This window comes from Bubalus bubalis, chromosome 23 (assembly GCF_019923935.1).
Source record: "Bubalus bubalis isolate 160015118507 breed Murrah chromosome 23, NDDB_SH_1, whole genome shotgun sequence".
Taxonomy (NCBI): Eukaryota; Metazoa; Chordata; class Mammalia; order Artiodactyla; family Bovidae; genus Bubalus; species Bubalus bubalis.
The window spans coordinates 25,605,604-25,620,880 of record NC_059179.1 but is presented as its reverse complement, the minus strand read 5'-3'; the positions used below and the strand labels follow the sequence as shown (position 1 = coordinate 25,620,880).

Sequence of the window (15,277 nt, the reverse complement as noted above, 5' to 3'; positions counted from 1 at the left end):
CAGGACTGATTTCCTTTAGGACGGACTGGTTGGATCTCCTTGCTGTCCAAGGGACTCTCAAGAGTCTTCTCTAACACCACAGTTCAAAAGCATCAATTCTTCAGCACTCAGCTTTCTTTATAATCCAACTCTCAAATCCATACATGACCACTGAAAAAACCATAGCCTTGACTAAATGGACCTTTGTGGACAAAGTAATGTCTCTGCTTTTTAATATGCTGTCTAGGTTGGTCATAACTTTCCTTCCTAGGAGTGTCATTTAATTTCATGGCTGCAATCACCATCTGCAGTGATTTTGGAGCCCATAAAAATAAAGTAGCCACTGTTTCCACTGTTTCCCCATCTATTGGCCATGAAGTGATGGGACCAGATGCCATGATCTTAGTTTTCTGAATGTTGAGCTTTAAGCCAACTTTTTCACTGTTCTCTTTCACCTTCATCAAGAGGCTCTTTAGTTCTTCTTCACTTTCTGCCATAGGGGTGGTGTCATCTGCATATCCAAGGTTATTGATATTTCTCCCAGTAATCTTGATTCCAGCTTGTGCTTCCTCCAGCCCAGCATTTCTCATGATGTACTCTGCATATAAGTTAAACACGCAGGGTGACAATATACAGCCTTGATGTACTCCTTTTCCTATTTGGAACCAGCCTGTTATTCCATGTCCAGTTCTAACTGTTGCTTCCTGACCTGCATATAGGTTTCTCAAGAGGCAGGTCAGGTGGTCTGGTATTCCCATCTCTTTCAGAATTTTCCACAGTTTATTGTGATCTACACAGTCAAAGGCTTTGGCATAGTCAATAAAGCAGAAGTAGATGTTTTTCTGGAACTCTCTTGCTTTTTCCATGATCCATTGGATGTTGGCAATTTGATCTCTGGTTCCTCTGCCTTTTCGAAAATCAGCTTGAACATCTGGAAGTTCACGGTTCACATATTGCTGAAGCCTGGCTTGGAGAATTTTAAGCATCACTTTACTAGCGTGTGAGATGAGTGCAATTGTGCCATAGTTTGAGCATTCTTTGGCATTGCCTTCTTTGGGATTGAAATGAAAACTGACCTTTTCTAGTCCTGTGGCCACTGCTGAGCTTTCCAAATTTTCTGGCATATTGAGTACAGCACTTTCACAGCATCATCTTTCAGGATTTGAAATAGCTCACCTGGAATTCCATCACCTCCACTAGCTTTGTTCGTAGTGATGCTTCCTAAAGCCCATTTGACTTCACATTCCAGGATGTCTGGTCATAGTTGAGTGATCACACCATCGTGATTATCTTGGTCATGAAGATCTTTTTTGTACAGTTCTTCTTTGTATTCTTGCCATCTTGTCTTAATATCTTCTGCTTCTGTTAGGTTCCTAACATTTCTGTCCTTTATTGAGCCCATCTTTGCATGAAATGTTCCCTTGGTATCTCTAATTTTCTTGTAGAGACCTCTAGTCTTTCCCATTCTATTGTTTTCTTCTATTTCTTTGCATTGATCACTGAGGATGGCATAGGGTAGATCTTATGTTAAATGTTGTAGTCACAGAAAATAAAAATAAAGAGGGCAGTATAGGAAAATTTCAGAGATCATATGTTTATGGCATAGATTATGGAGATGGCTTTGTGGATATACACTTATTTCCAAACTCATCAAGTTGTATACATTAAATATGTCTATTTTCAATCATATTTCCTCATGTTTTTAAAAAAAAAAAGGCAAAAGACAAACAGACATTTCACCAAAGAGAATATACAGATGGAAGGAAAAGCACATGAAAACTTGTACAACATCGTTAGCTATCAGGGAAATGCAAATTAAAACCATAAAAAGCTATTATTGCCCATCTACTTGGAGAAGGAAATGGGAACCCACTCCAGTATTCTTGCCTGGAGAATCCTGTGAGGAGAAGGGCCTGGTGGGCTGCTGTCCATAGGGTCGCACAGAGTCGGACACGACTGAAGTGACTTAGCATGCATGTGTGCACTGGAGAAGGAAATGGCAACCCACTCCAATATTCTTGCCTGGAGACTCCCAGGGGTGGAGGAGCCTGGTGGGCTGCCATCTATGGGGTCGCACAGAGTCGGACACAACTGAAGCAACTTAGCAGCAGCAGACCATCTACTGGAATGGGTAAAACCAGTTGTCATGGTGCCTGGAAATATACAGATCCATGATATCCTATGGTCCCTTGAGATGCCTAGGATTTTGCTATTCCTGTGGTTTTGTTGTTATTTCTTCCTCCAAATGTTGAGCTATACCAGTATGTTTCCTATAAATCCTATATGTGGCCCAAAGCCAGTGATGATTTTTGCTGCTTGTAAACAAAAAGTATGAATAGAAAGCCTTTCAAAGTTGCCTGAAAACCATCCCCCATTTGCTGCACTTTTTGATCCTCAGAAAGCCTAGACTTGCAGCTGCCGACTCACCCTTACAGATTTATCTCAACACAACTCCATGGAGAGCATCACCTTATAACCATTCTCCTATGGCACCAATCTCTGAAATGAGTGTTAATTGTCCAATTAAGAAGCCTGATGCTGACAGAATGTGAGCTAACTAGTAAGTGCCAAAGCTCATTCCAATTACTAACCTTTATGGTTGTCATCTATGAAGATGAGGGTACAACTATGTATTTTTGCATGAATGATTGCATTTGTCATTCTGAGCCAGCCAGAAGGAAAAATGGGTAAGAGGGCAAGAGGGCTGGGGAGAAGATTCTGAAAAATAAGTCTTCATAAGCATTTAAAAAATAAAAATAGCTATGAAGTCTCTTAGGTCAGTGGTCATATCAAAATCAAGTGGTGAGCTCTTTAAAACCATAAGTTCTTAGATCTTGATCCCAGAAATTGATTCAGTAGATTTGGAATAAGGCCCAGGAAACTGGACATTCTTGTATTTCCCTGGTGATTTTCATGAACAACCAGAAATGAAAATCACTGAGACAAGTGTCCAAGGAAACCCATTTCTGGTCCCCAAAGTAGTCCCTTGGTCATAGATCTCTTATGAAATAAATGTGAATGGTTGCTGAGCTGGAAAGGCCAGGAAAGACTGATTGCTAATGAAAGAGCAAGATCATGAGGCTGCTGAGAACTTGGAGACCTAGATCTGGGTACCAGATTTGAAATCACTGACCACCAACCTACTCAAGAAATTGAGTTAATCCATCTGTAAAATTACACAGGCCTCCCATTCCTCCTAGAAACATGAGACATGCTATGTACTCATGTGGGCAATGACTACAAATATTATACCAATTTAAGATATTAGAGCCATTGAAAGGGAGATCTTTTAAAAGATAACTATGTATTGCCTTATTTTTTTTTAAATTTGTCTTTAGTTGGAGGATAATTGCTTTACAATATTGTATTGCTTTCTGCCGTACATCACCATGAATTAGTCATAGATATATGCATGTCCCCTCCCTCTGGAAACTCCCTCCCACTTCCCACCCCATCTCACCCCTAGGTTATCACAGAGCACCACATTTGAGCTCCCTGCATCATACAGTAAATTTCCACTGGTTATCTAATTTTGCATACAGTAATGTATATGTTCCAATGCTACTCTCTCAATTCATTCCACCCTCTGCTTCCCCTCCTTGCCCACAAGTCTGTTCTCTATGTTTATGTCTCCACTGCTGCCCTGTAGATAGTTTCATCAGCACCATCTTTCTAGATTCCATATAAATGCATTAATATAAGATATTTGTCTTTCTCCTTCTGACTTTAAATTTTAGCTTGAATTTGGGCACAAACCATTTGGAAGCAAAAGTAAGCAGTGAAATGCTTCCCTTATAAGTTCAGCGATTTCTGAAAAGAAAGCTCACAGGCACTTAACATAAACAAGAGGTCTTTTTAACCAGTTTATGGCTCTCCAGATAAAGTCTAGGATAGTGGTCTTCATGGGAGAAGTTGCCAAGAGCCTCCTAATGACATTTACAGTCCATGTCCAATAAAGTAATTGGCTTCCAAAGGATGAGAAAGTAACTATGAAAGCTTGACTACCTAATCTTTATAGTCATTATATATCAATATATAAGCAGGAATGGAGTATATAAAAATTCACTCTCCTATAAACTTGAAAATAGATAGGCTCTGTGTGAATTGAAATTTTTCCCTTTATTGGGGGGGGGCTTCAAATCACATCCCAAGGGCCCACCCATCATAGTTTTACACACGTGGACATCTGGCAGGAAAAAAATTAAGGCACTACCTGAGAGAGTTGGGGAAAAAAATCCATTTATAAATGTTATTTTAGAAGGAACTGTCTGATCCTGTTTACTTATTAACTTCATTAGAAGGCTAATGAATCTACTGCTGAGAAAATGAGAGGGAGCTCAGGGTGAGGAGAGGGACGGGCAGAATTTCACACCCCTTCTCCTAATGGTGAGGTTATTTATGATCGTGATAAAACAGCACCACGTTTGGAGGGAAGGGAAAACAACAGAAAATAACAATCAACAGGCACAATCCGTACAAAAGGATTGCGTTCTCTCAGCCACTGGACAAAAATCAAGATTTACACATGTCAAGATGCAAGAAAAAAGACTAGGCCATAAAGAGAAACCTTTTTCCCATAATAAATAGGAAAATATTAAATCAGTAAACCAGATCTGTTTCTCCAGTGTTCACACTGCCCTATTCTCCAGCAAAGTTAAGATGTCTAAGGTTTCAATATTCAGGGCAAACTCTTTTCTCATTCTGTTTTTTGGGGGAGCAAAGAGTTTATAGCTTGGATGATGCTCTTTATGTTTAATGAATTTAAATTCAGTAGTTAGAGCAGGTGTTCTGGCTAACACCTGCCCCCTGGCTACTATCTGTCCATGAACAGCACATTAGTTTTCCTTAAGGGAGATGGCTGTGCTCACAATGTTAGCTCATAAAAGGTACCTGCTGCTGCTGCCAAGTCACTTCAGTCGTGTCCGACTCTGTGCGACTCCATGGACTGCAGCCTACCAGGCTTCTCCGTCCATGGGATTCTCCAGACAAGAACACTGGAGTGGGTTGCCATTTCCTTCTCCAATGCATGAAAGTGGAAAGTGAAAGTGAAGTCACTCAGTCGTGTCTGACTCTTAGTGACCCCATGGACTGCAGCCCACCAGGCTCCTCCATCCATGGGATTTTCCGGGCAACAGTACTGGAGTGGGGTGCCTTTGCCTTCTCCCTAAAAGGTACCTGTTGGCCATCATAAATCCTGTGTGTGTTTCTTGTTTGACTTCCCAGGTTGACAGCATCTGTGGACCTGGAGTGGAAAGGGACTTGAGATCATTTCATCTAATATCTTTATTTATGAGGAAATAGAAGATGGCATGAATTGATTAATTAGCAACTGAGACAGGCCTAGAACCCAAGCTTCCTCTGAGCTCAGTGGTTCCCAGTCCTACCTGAAAATCAAAAACAATCATGGGGCTTTTAAAAGTATACTTCCTGAGTAACCTCCAGCTTTACCAAACTGGAATCCCTTGGTTAGGGGCCAGGAATCTAGATTTTTAACACAGTCCACAAGTAATTCTGAGGATACACCAAATTTGAGAAACATGGATGACCCCAAAATGCCTTCCATATTAATTACGTAGGAGGTAAGAAAGCTCTTCAAGAGGCTTACATCCCTTAATAGTTGCAGTAAAAAGAAAATAACCAGCAATGGATGAGTTAACTCAACACTATGTTAAGGGAACTTAAATCGGATTGTGCTTTGCATCCTACACCCCAAATCAGCAGCAATAGCTGATGTAGCTGATGATGTAATATATTAACTTCCCCCTTGTGCCAAGCACAGATGAATATCTGAAGGAAAAGACTCCAGAACATTCTCTCAAAAGAAATGTAACATTTCCAGGCCCCACATGCTTAGGATTCTAGGTATGTCCTGCACCCCAACCTCCTAAAAAATATTAGCACAACTGTCCTCTGGAGCTGGTAGAAGCTGCTGGGCTAGGAGGATATGGGCCTACGAACAAACAATAATTATTACATAAAGTACTAACTAAATAGCATGCATTTTTTGCATTCCATGCATTATCTCACTGAATCCTCACAAAGCTTCCATGAGATCTGTCTTACTGTCATCTTACTATATGGATAAGTAAACCTAGACATAGAGAAATGAAGACATTGCTTAAGCTGGTACAGTTAGCAAGCAGTAGATCTCAAATTTCTACCCAGGCAATTTGAAATCAGAACCTTTAACCACTACACATGCACTATCCCATCTGTGACCAGGGGTTTCTGAGAACTATGGGAACTACTAGTTCTCATATGAAGCAGTCTTTCCTCTGAAAAGTTTCGTATCCTAATGGAGAAATTTAGTTTCATTGAAAGTGAAGAAGAACTAAAGAGCCTCTTGATGAAAGTGAAAGAGGAGAGTGAAAAAGTTGGCTTAAAGCTCAACCTTCAGAAAACTAAGATCATGGCATCCAGTCCCATCACTTCATGGGAAATAGTTGGGGAAACAGTGGAAACAGTGGCTGACTTTATTTTTATGGGCTCCAAAATCACTGCAGATGGTGACTGCAGCCATGAAATTAAAACACACTTACTCCTTGGAAGGAAAGTTATGACCAACCTAGACAGCATATTAAAAAGCAGAGACATTACTTTGTCCACAAAGGTCCATCTAGTCAAGTCTATGGTTTTTTCTGTGGTCATGTATGGATGTGAGAGTTGAACTGTGAAGAAAGCTGAGCACCGAAGAATTGATGCTTTTGAACTGTGGTATTGGAGAAGACTCTTGAGAGTCCCTTAGACTGCAAGGAGATTCAACCAGTCCATCCTAAAGGAGATCAGTCCTGGGTGTTCATTGGAAGGACTGATATTGAAGCTGAAACTCCAATACTTTGGCCACCTGATGCGAAGAACTGACTCATTTGAAAAGACTCTGACGCTCGGAAAGATTGAGGGCAGGAGGAGAAGGGGACGACAGAGGATGCCATGGTTGGATGGCATCACCGACTCAATGGACATGGGTTTGGGAGGACTCCGGGAGTTGGTGATGGACAGGGAGGCCTGGCGTGCTGCGGTTTGTAGGGTCAGAAAGAGTCACACTGCTGAGCAACTGAACTGAACTTAACTGAATGGAGAAATAAGACATTTTATATTAAACAGCAAAACAAAATATATGAACCGCATTGATCATTCCTCTAATTCATTCCTAGAATTGCTTTACATCCTCATAGAGTGAGGTGTGATAATAATAAAAATGTAAGTACTTCTACAGTAGGGCCACTCATCACAGAATACAATGTGTTTTGCATGTACCTATATATACTTGTATATGCCTGACGCTGTTCCCTGTATGCATTAATCTTATCATTCAACCAAACTAAACATTCCTTGAGGATAGCAATCACGACATACTTATTCTGCATCCCCCAGCAATGAGCACAGGGCTGCTTACATAATGAATGCTCAATTAATATCTGTTCAGTTGAACGCTCTGTGACCAATACAGGAGTTTTCACCAGATTCATTACCACTGAAAACAAACAGAAAAAGACCCCAGTTCTAGAGGGAGGATTTCACAGCCTGTATCCACCCAGTCTTCAGGACCTCACATATGAAGAGCCTAGCGAATAGGATGGAAAGCTTTTAATTAACAGCCTAGCCAAAAAAAAAAAAAAAATGTCATTCCACTCTGCAGTTTTGTTTCCATTAATTCAGTCAGATTCAGCAGGAATTCCACTAAGGAATTGGGATGAACAGCTGTAGAGGGAGGGAAGTACATAAATAAATCATGAGTGTCATTAAAATTTGTAAACTAATAACTTCTGGGAAGTCTTGGCAATTATTATCAGGGTTTTCTTGGCAAACAAAAAAATTAATAAATTCAAAGGTCTCCACTTTCTATTAAAAAAAACCGCATCCCCCAGAAAGGTCAGTGACAGAACAATTAGAGGAGAAAATAAATGGTCCAGACAGCAGCTTGCAAAGCAGATGAAAAGTCACAGGATTCCCCAGTGGCAGGGGGATAAGACAACTCAATACAAGGAGAGCAACAGGACAAGGCAAGGCTGGGGCTGGGATTGGTTTGGGGCAATTGGAACGTCAGTTCAATTCTTTCAGCTTTTACTTAGTGTAGCCCAAGTGCTGACAGTGTAGATCCAGAAACAGAAAGGGCACTGGTCCCTGTTCTGGGCTTCCAGGCTGGGAACACAATGTAAGGATGAGACATTAGTGGGAAGCAGAGGAGAGGCACCCGGCCCAGGGAGGAAGGAGAGGGAAGGTATTCAGGAAGTTGTAGGAAGGTGTCCAGGAGGATGTGCCCAGGAAGTGGGCGCATAAACACCCTAACCAGGAGCCCCTTGATTTGAAGTCTCCTTGCTGTGTGGGCCCTGAGACCAAGCACATAGCAGGAAGGGCTGAGAATACTTGTTGCTTTTCCAAGAGCATATTGATTCTCACACTGCCGGGCTGGGGATGGATGAAATGGAGCAAGAGGGGAAGAGGAAACTGAGGGGAAGTAGCAATACCAGGGGACCATCCACTGCAAAGGATTCCTGGTTCCTCTTATGCCCAGAAAACTGCAAATTTGTTTAGCTCTGTGAGGACCCCTAATCCAATAGGAATTCCAGATGAAACCTCGCGTGGGGACCTCACACCCAGTCAGAAGCTGGCCACTCACAGACCTTTGCCAGAGACTAGTGCTTGGGATGGACAGACAGAAGCTGGGGGATTGCCTGCTAGCTCATCCACCTCCATAAAATGGGACCTTCAATCCAAGTGTTAATGTTTAGGACATGGAGAACTGAGTCCAAGAAGCAATCTGCCAGTCCAAAACATAAATCCCTACCATGACTTATATTCAAAACTAAAGACTCAAAAACCTCAAGCAGTGGCTTAATCAGTCTTTTCACAGAGACCATTTCCAAAGAAAAGTGGCACACTTGCTCCCAAATCAAGGACCAGGAATGCCACCAAGCTCAGCAGAGATGCACAGATCCATGTGTGCAGAGGGGCATGAAGAAGACACCAAAGCATGTGCTACATGCCACTGTCATAGGAATAAGTGAGAATATGACCAGTCTCTGAATGTATGATGCCTGCACACCATGCAACAATGGTCTATTCTCAGTTGACAATGGAGATGTGAAGACTCTCTGAACAGACTCACAAACTTGAGAGAACAAACTTGTGGTTGCCAAGGGGTATAAAAAGGAGGGAGGAGGGTGATGGAGTGGGATTTCAGGTTAGCAGATGTAAATTATTATACATAGAATAAACAAGGTCATATGTATAGCACAGGGAATTATATTCAATATCCTTTGACAAACCATAATGAAAAAGTGTGTGAAAAAGGAGATATATATACACATATACACATAAAACCAAGTCACTTTGTTATACATTAGAAATTAACCCAACATTATAAATCAACTATACTTCAATTAAAAAAAAAGAAAGAAAAAAGAAGAGGGCTGTCTATCCAGTTCCAGGGTTTCCATTTAGGAGATGTGTGTGTTCATGGAAGGAGATCAGGAGCCAGGGAACCCTCTTTATTTTTAATTGGAGGCTAATTACAATATTGTGGTGGGTTTTGCCTTGCATTCACATGAATCAGCCATGGGTGTACATGTGTTCCCCCATCCTGACCCTCCGTCCTACCTCCCTCCCCATCCCATTCCTCAGGTTCATCACCAGAGCACCAGCCCTGAGCACCCTGTCTCATGCATCGAACCTGGTCTGGAGATCTATTTCACATATGATAATATACACCTTTCAATGCTATTCTCCCAAATCATCCCACCCTTGCCTTCTCCCACAGAGTCCAAAAGACTGTCTATACATCTGTGTCTCTTTTGCTGTCTTGCATATAGGGTCATCGTTAACATCTTTCTAAATTCCATATATATGCATTAATATACTGTATTGGTGTTTTTCTTTCTGACTTACTTTGCTCTGCATAATAGAGGAGCCAGGGAACACTTTTAGACTTCTTATCCAAGAAACTCAGCCGAAGTGTCTTCCTCTCCCTGAACTCACGTCCTTATCTTTGCAATGATAAGATTCTGGGGCTCAAGGAGAATGTTTGCTATGATCCTTTCTCACCCCAAGTCTCTTCAACTCTAGGGTCAATAGTCATGATTATTTCAGAATTACCAAGAATCACAGTTCAAAGACCTAGGAGTTCTGGTGACAACTTTTCCATTTCTGTGGACAGATTTCCACAGCCCTCGTTTCATTTTAGATGACCAGAGTTTTAATATGGATCAAGTTAGCCCTTGACACTTCCCATATTCCAAGTAGCATAACATTATAAAATAATTTCCTTCCAGAACAGGTGGAATTTTTTACATTTTGTCCTTTGATGAAACAGATATGCATTTCTATGGTGAAAAAAGTTTCCTGCCTCCCACCCCCACCTCACCCAATGAACTGATAATATTTGAAAGAGAGATTACTAGACCTCTACTGGGCACTGTGGTATCCAGCAGCCATATTTAACTATTAAACAAACTGTGGCTGCATTTTGTATGTAAACTTGAGATATGCCCTTAAGTGTGAGATACACATTCAATTTCAAAGACTTACTACAAAAATCTAATGCAAAATTGCCCATTAATAATTTTATTGATTGTCTATTGAAATGATAGTTCTATATAACTAGGTTAAAGAAAATTTATTAATAAAATTAATCTCTACTGTTTCTTTTCACATTATTGACTGCTGGGAAATTATGTGGCTCCTATATATTTCTAATCAGACAGTGCTGGACTAGAGAGCATCCATCTCAATTACAGAAGGAATATTTTAGCCTAGAAGTTGAAATCCCAGTCCAACCACTTGAGGGCAATTTTCCCACTCTGGGAACTTCTCCCTCTTCCACTTTCCATATCATCCCAATCTTCTAGTCATAAAAAATTATCTTATTCTGGAGGAGTCCATGAATCCACTCCTGCCCAGCATCAGGGCCAGCACACAGGCGGACTAAGCACAGGCTCAGGGTTCAGTAGGATCCCCCTACTTCTTAGTTTCACAATCTGGGGCATATTGTTTAACCTCTGCAATGCTCAATGTTCCCATCTGTAAATCGAGCCCAGTGATACCCGACTCTCAAGTTTCTCACAAGAGATAGAACAAGACAGCTCAGGTATAGGAACTCACAGAGAGAAGCAGCTCAAGTTGCAGATCGTACGATGACACCTAACTCTCTCCGAGCACCTCCCATGCATAGGTGCTGCAGGGCAGGTATTTTTCAAGGCAGTGGACATAGTTCATTTCAATGAAATTTCAAAACAACCTTATGCGGTAGGTGTGGATATAACCTTCATGGTACAGATAAGGAAATAGAGGCACAGCGAGGTTAAGGAACGTGTTCAAGATGACTCAGTGGCTCGGTGGAGGAATGTGGACTTGTAACCAGGCCATCAGTCCCAGAGCTTCACTTTTAATTACCTTGATGAGGAGGAAGCTGATTAGATCTGAGCCTCCTGATCTGGACTCATCGCTCCTCCTTGGGTCTGGCCTCTATAAAGTCTGATAGAGTCGGTCTCTAGTATCACTCCTGACAGATGGACAACCTCCAGGCTTGACACACTATGGACTGAAAACACCCTAAAAACAAATCCCTGGGTCTTTTTAAAAAGTCACTCCCCAGCCTCATTAATTCTACAGGCTTGACACTCCATATGTAAAATGTCCTTTGACTAAAGGATGCCAACAGATGGTTGTGCAAAATGACCAATTTATGCACCCATTCTTGTGCTGGTGGAGAGAAAATATTTTGACCACCCCCAGTATAATGGCACCTAGGCGTTCCAGAAAGAGTGTCACCAAGGACACACACTACTGCTATGCTACAGATTGCTTTTAAACAGCCTTTTGTCTATGTAGAAGTAGATGGCTTCTGAATTATTAATTCAGTGAGACAAATAATTATGTCATACTGCAACCTGGCGGGGCGCATCATCTTGTCATGACAGCCGCTGCTCCAGGCGCCTCTGCTGTACAGAAAATTGAAGAAGAATCACCAAATTCAATTTCAACTTAGTTAAGCATGTTGGACCAAATCACAGAAATGAAAAGGTGTGTGTTTAATTTAGTTTCTTTTCTGTGCTCACTGTATTAGTAAGGAACATCACAGTGCTCTAGGCTCTAACTGTAAAATACATCACTAACGGCAGAGAAAAGAGGATAGGGGCACGGATCCTTAGGGATAAGGATAACAATAAGAAGTCAGAAGACACACAGTGAGGGCCCAGGAAGCTGGAAAGTTTCCACAAAGTTTAGGATCAGTCCCTTTTCTCAACTGCCCCCTCTGCAGGGGTTCCTAAGCTGGGCTTTATCGGACCTGTGAACCCTCCGGATAACACAAATACATATTTGCACTAACGCGTATCCATAGGGAATGCCTATAACATCTACCAGCTTGTTTCAAATCCCTGAAGGGTCACACCATATATACTCTGTTATTTACAGTCTATGCTGAGTAACCCCCATTGGTTTGGCCCCTCCTGTGAACCTGATGAGTCCTCCCACCCTCGTCCCTACCTAGTCCAGCACCCAGCTGCTCTCCCTGCCTCCTTCCTGGTCCCCTTATCTCCTACAACCCCGCCTTGCCTGGCCTTTGCCCTGTGTGAGGGACATTTTTCCACTTTCCATTTGCCAAACTGTAGCTCACCCATCACGCCAACAGCCATTCAGAGAATCTTTCTTACAAAGTAACATCTCCAACTAGGTAGAAACTGCTATTCCAATTCCCCCTCCCCAGTCAGCATGAGGAACAACATCATAAATCACTGTTCTCCCCTCCCTATCCCCCTGCCAACACCCTGGAAGGTCTGTGATAATTCCTAGACAGCACGGAATACAACCCTTTGCATGCACTTACAGTTTCCATCCCATGGATCCCTGCCTTGCTGGATTCTTACAAACAAAACTACACAAATACACAGGGTTACAATAATCATTAATTATTACAATTAGCTGAGCACTCTCCACATGTAACTGTCCTAAATGTTTGCACATTTAATATTTAATTTAGTCCTTACAGTCCATCCATGAATTTATTCATCAAGCAAACATTTATTAAGTACCTCCTGTGTGCCAGATACTATTTGAGATATTGAGGATACAGCTCTGAAGCAAAATGGAAAAAAAAAAAAATTCTATCTTTACAAGCTTAGATGTTAGTGGGTGTAGATTGAATATAAATAAATCAATAAGTAAATATTTAGCAGCTAGACGGTGACAGGTTCCAGGGAGGAAAATGCAGCCCAGTAATGAAATGCCAAGTCCTGAGACAAAGGCTTCACTGATGAGGTGAGCAGAGAGGAAGAAGCTCAGACCCAAGAAAAGCCAAGTGTAAGGGTCCTGAGGAAGATGCTGCCTTGTCCGAAGAACAGCAAGGACAATGTGGCTGGAGCAAAAGTGGGATTTGTACTGTCTCCAATTTACATTCAGAGAAACTGAGATTTATGAGAGCGAAGTGGGTTGAGTGGCACTGCCCCTATCAAAATACGTCCTAACCCCTAGAACCCACAATGGAATTATCCTTGAAAGAGCATCTCTGCAGATGTAATTAAACTAAGAATCTGAAAATGAGAGCATCCTGGATTATGGGACTGGCCCCTAAGTCCACTGGCAAGTGTCCTTCTAAGGGAGAGAAGAGGAGAAGACAGAGAGGGCAATAATGGAGCCCAAGGAATACTGACAGACACCAGAAGCTGAAGGAGGTGAGGAAGGATTCTCTCTAGAGCCTCCAGAGGGAGGGGGCCCCAAAGACACCTTGATTTCAGACTTCTGGCCTTCAGACTGGAAGAGAACACATTTCTGCAGTTTGCAGCCACTCAATCTGTGGTCCTTGATTCCAGCATCCCCAAAAGTTGATCCAGAGAAGTTAGATAAAGTGCCCAAAGCCACAGAGCTCTTTAGGTGGACAACCTAGATTTTGAATCCTAGCAATGGGACATCAGGGTGCCCTTAGGGCCATTCGGCCATCTGCTGTCCTTGACACACACTAGTGAATATACTGACTCTTATGTCCATGGGGCACACACTCTATCACTTACTGGGCCTCCAGCATTAAGCATCTGGCCTTGGCTCCCTGGCTTTGCCTGGTTCACCCTTAGAACTACCAAACCTTTCCTGAAATATGATAGGGCTGCCAGGTATAGCTGTCTCTCATTATAAGGACAGGATTCTCTGGCTTATTTCATTATTTGCACCAAGCAGACAGCACTGGAGTCAGGCTTAAAGGATCACCACAGCATCACTATGATAGGGCCTGAGGGGATGGCTTCTGAGGCTCTCGTTCCCCAGGAGTCCTGTGTGAGTGGAAAGAGGCATGCTTTCATCTACGAGAGGCAGCCTGGTTACTTATACCTCTGCCAATTTCCACTGAGCACCAAATTAGGTTTTGGACATCCTGTGCAAATGAAGGCAAGCCCCGCCGATATGAGCAATTAACCCCTAAATATTTAATAGATGCTGTGACTGCTCCCCTCCCAGGAGAGAGGCTCTGGCTGGTCCTCTGCAAACAGGTCAGATAAAGAAGCAGCCAGGTTCACAGATACTCATGCCCCAGAGCCCTCTGCTCCAAGACTCCAGAGACCCTCAGGACAGGCGCTGGCATGAAAGACACCACCAAGTGAATGGCCTTTTGTGACCGTGTTCTCTCCAGTGTTTACAAATGACAGAGTAAACAGGATAGACACACAGCCCTCTTGAGGCCCACGGATGTAATAAGCAGAGCATGAAGCGCCGACTCAGAGAGGCTGATGAAACTCACTGGGGCCCTCTGCGACTGCCAGCAGCATAGCTGGAATAGTGAACTTGCATGTGAGGAGGTGTGTGCAAGAGTGAGTGTGTGGTGTCTCCTGTCCAGAGAAACTGTCAGGTTCATGGCTTCCTTAAAGCCCTCTCTGGCTTAATCCACTCACATCCTTCTCCCCATCCCGGCTTCTTGTCAGGGCTGATTTATTCAGCAGGTACAGAGACATAGAGCCTAGGGTTCACAAAAATGCTGTCATTTCTTTTAAAGTCAAAACCAAAGAATGAACATGTTAGGCTGAAAACAAGTTTTAATATACAATATTAATATATTTGTTTTTACTCCAATGTAGTTGTAAAATATATTTTTAATATTATTTTATGAAAGAAGGAGTCCAGGAAGGCTAGGGACCACAGAAGTCATCACACAGATCCAATTCTCATGTGTGTCTATGCCCAGAAGCACAGGCTTCTCAAGAGTCACAGCAAAGGACAAGAAACAGTCCTTAGGCCAAGACTCATGCCAAGGCTAGCATCCTTCCTATATCAGGCTCCCTTATCCACAGTTTCCTCTTGCATCAGACATGCTCTG

At 42.4% G+C, this 15,277-nt stretch overlaps 1 protein-coding gene across 2 annotated transcripts in view; it reads right to left on the bottom strand.

The window, feature by feature from the left end:
- SORCS3 (sortilin related VPS10 domain containing receptor 3) overlaps positions 1-15,277 on the bottom strand; it is a 637,309-nt gene that overhangs the window by 424,312 nt on the left and 197,720 nt on the right. The gene's annotated exons all lie outside the window — the stretch shown is intronic.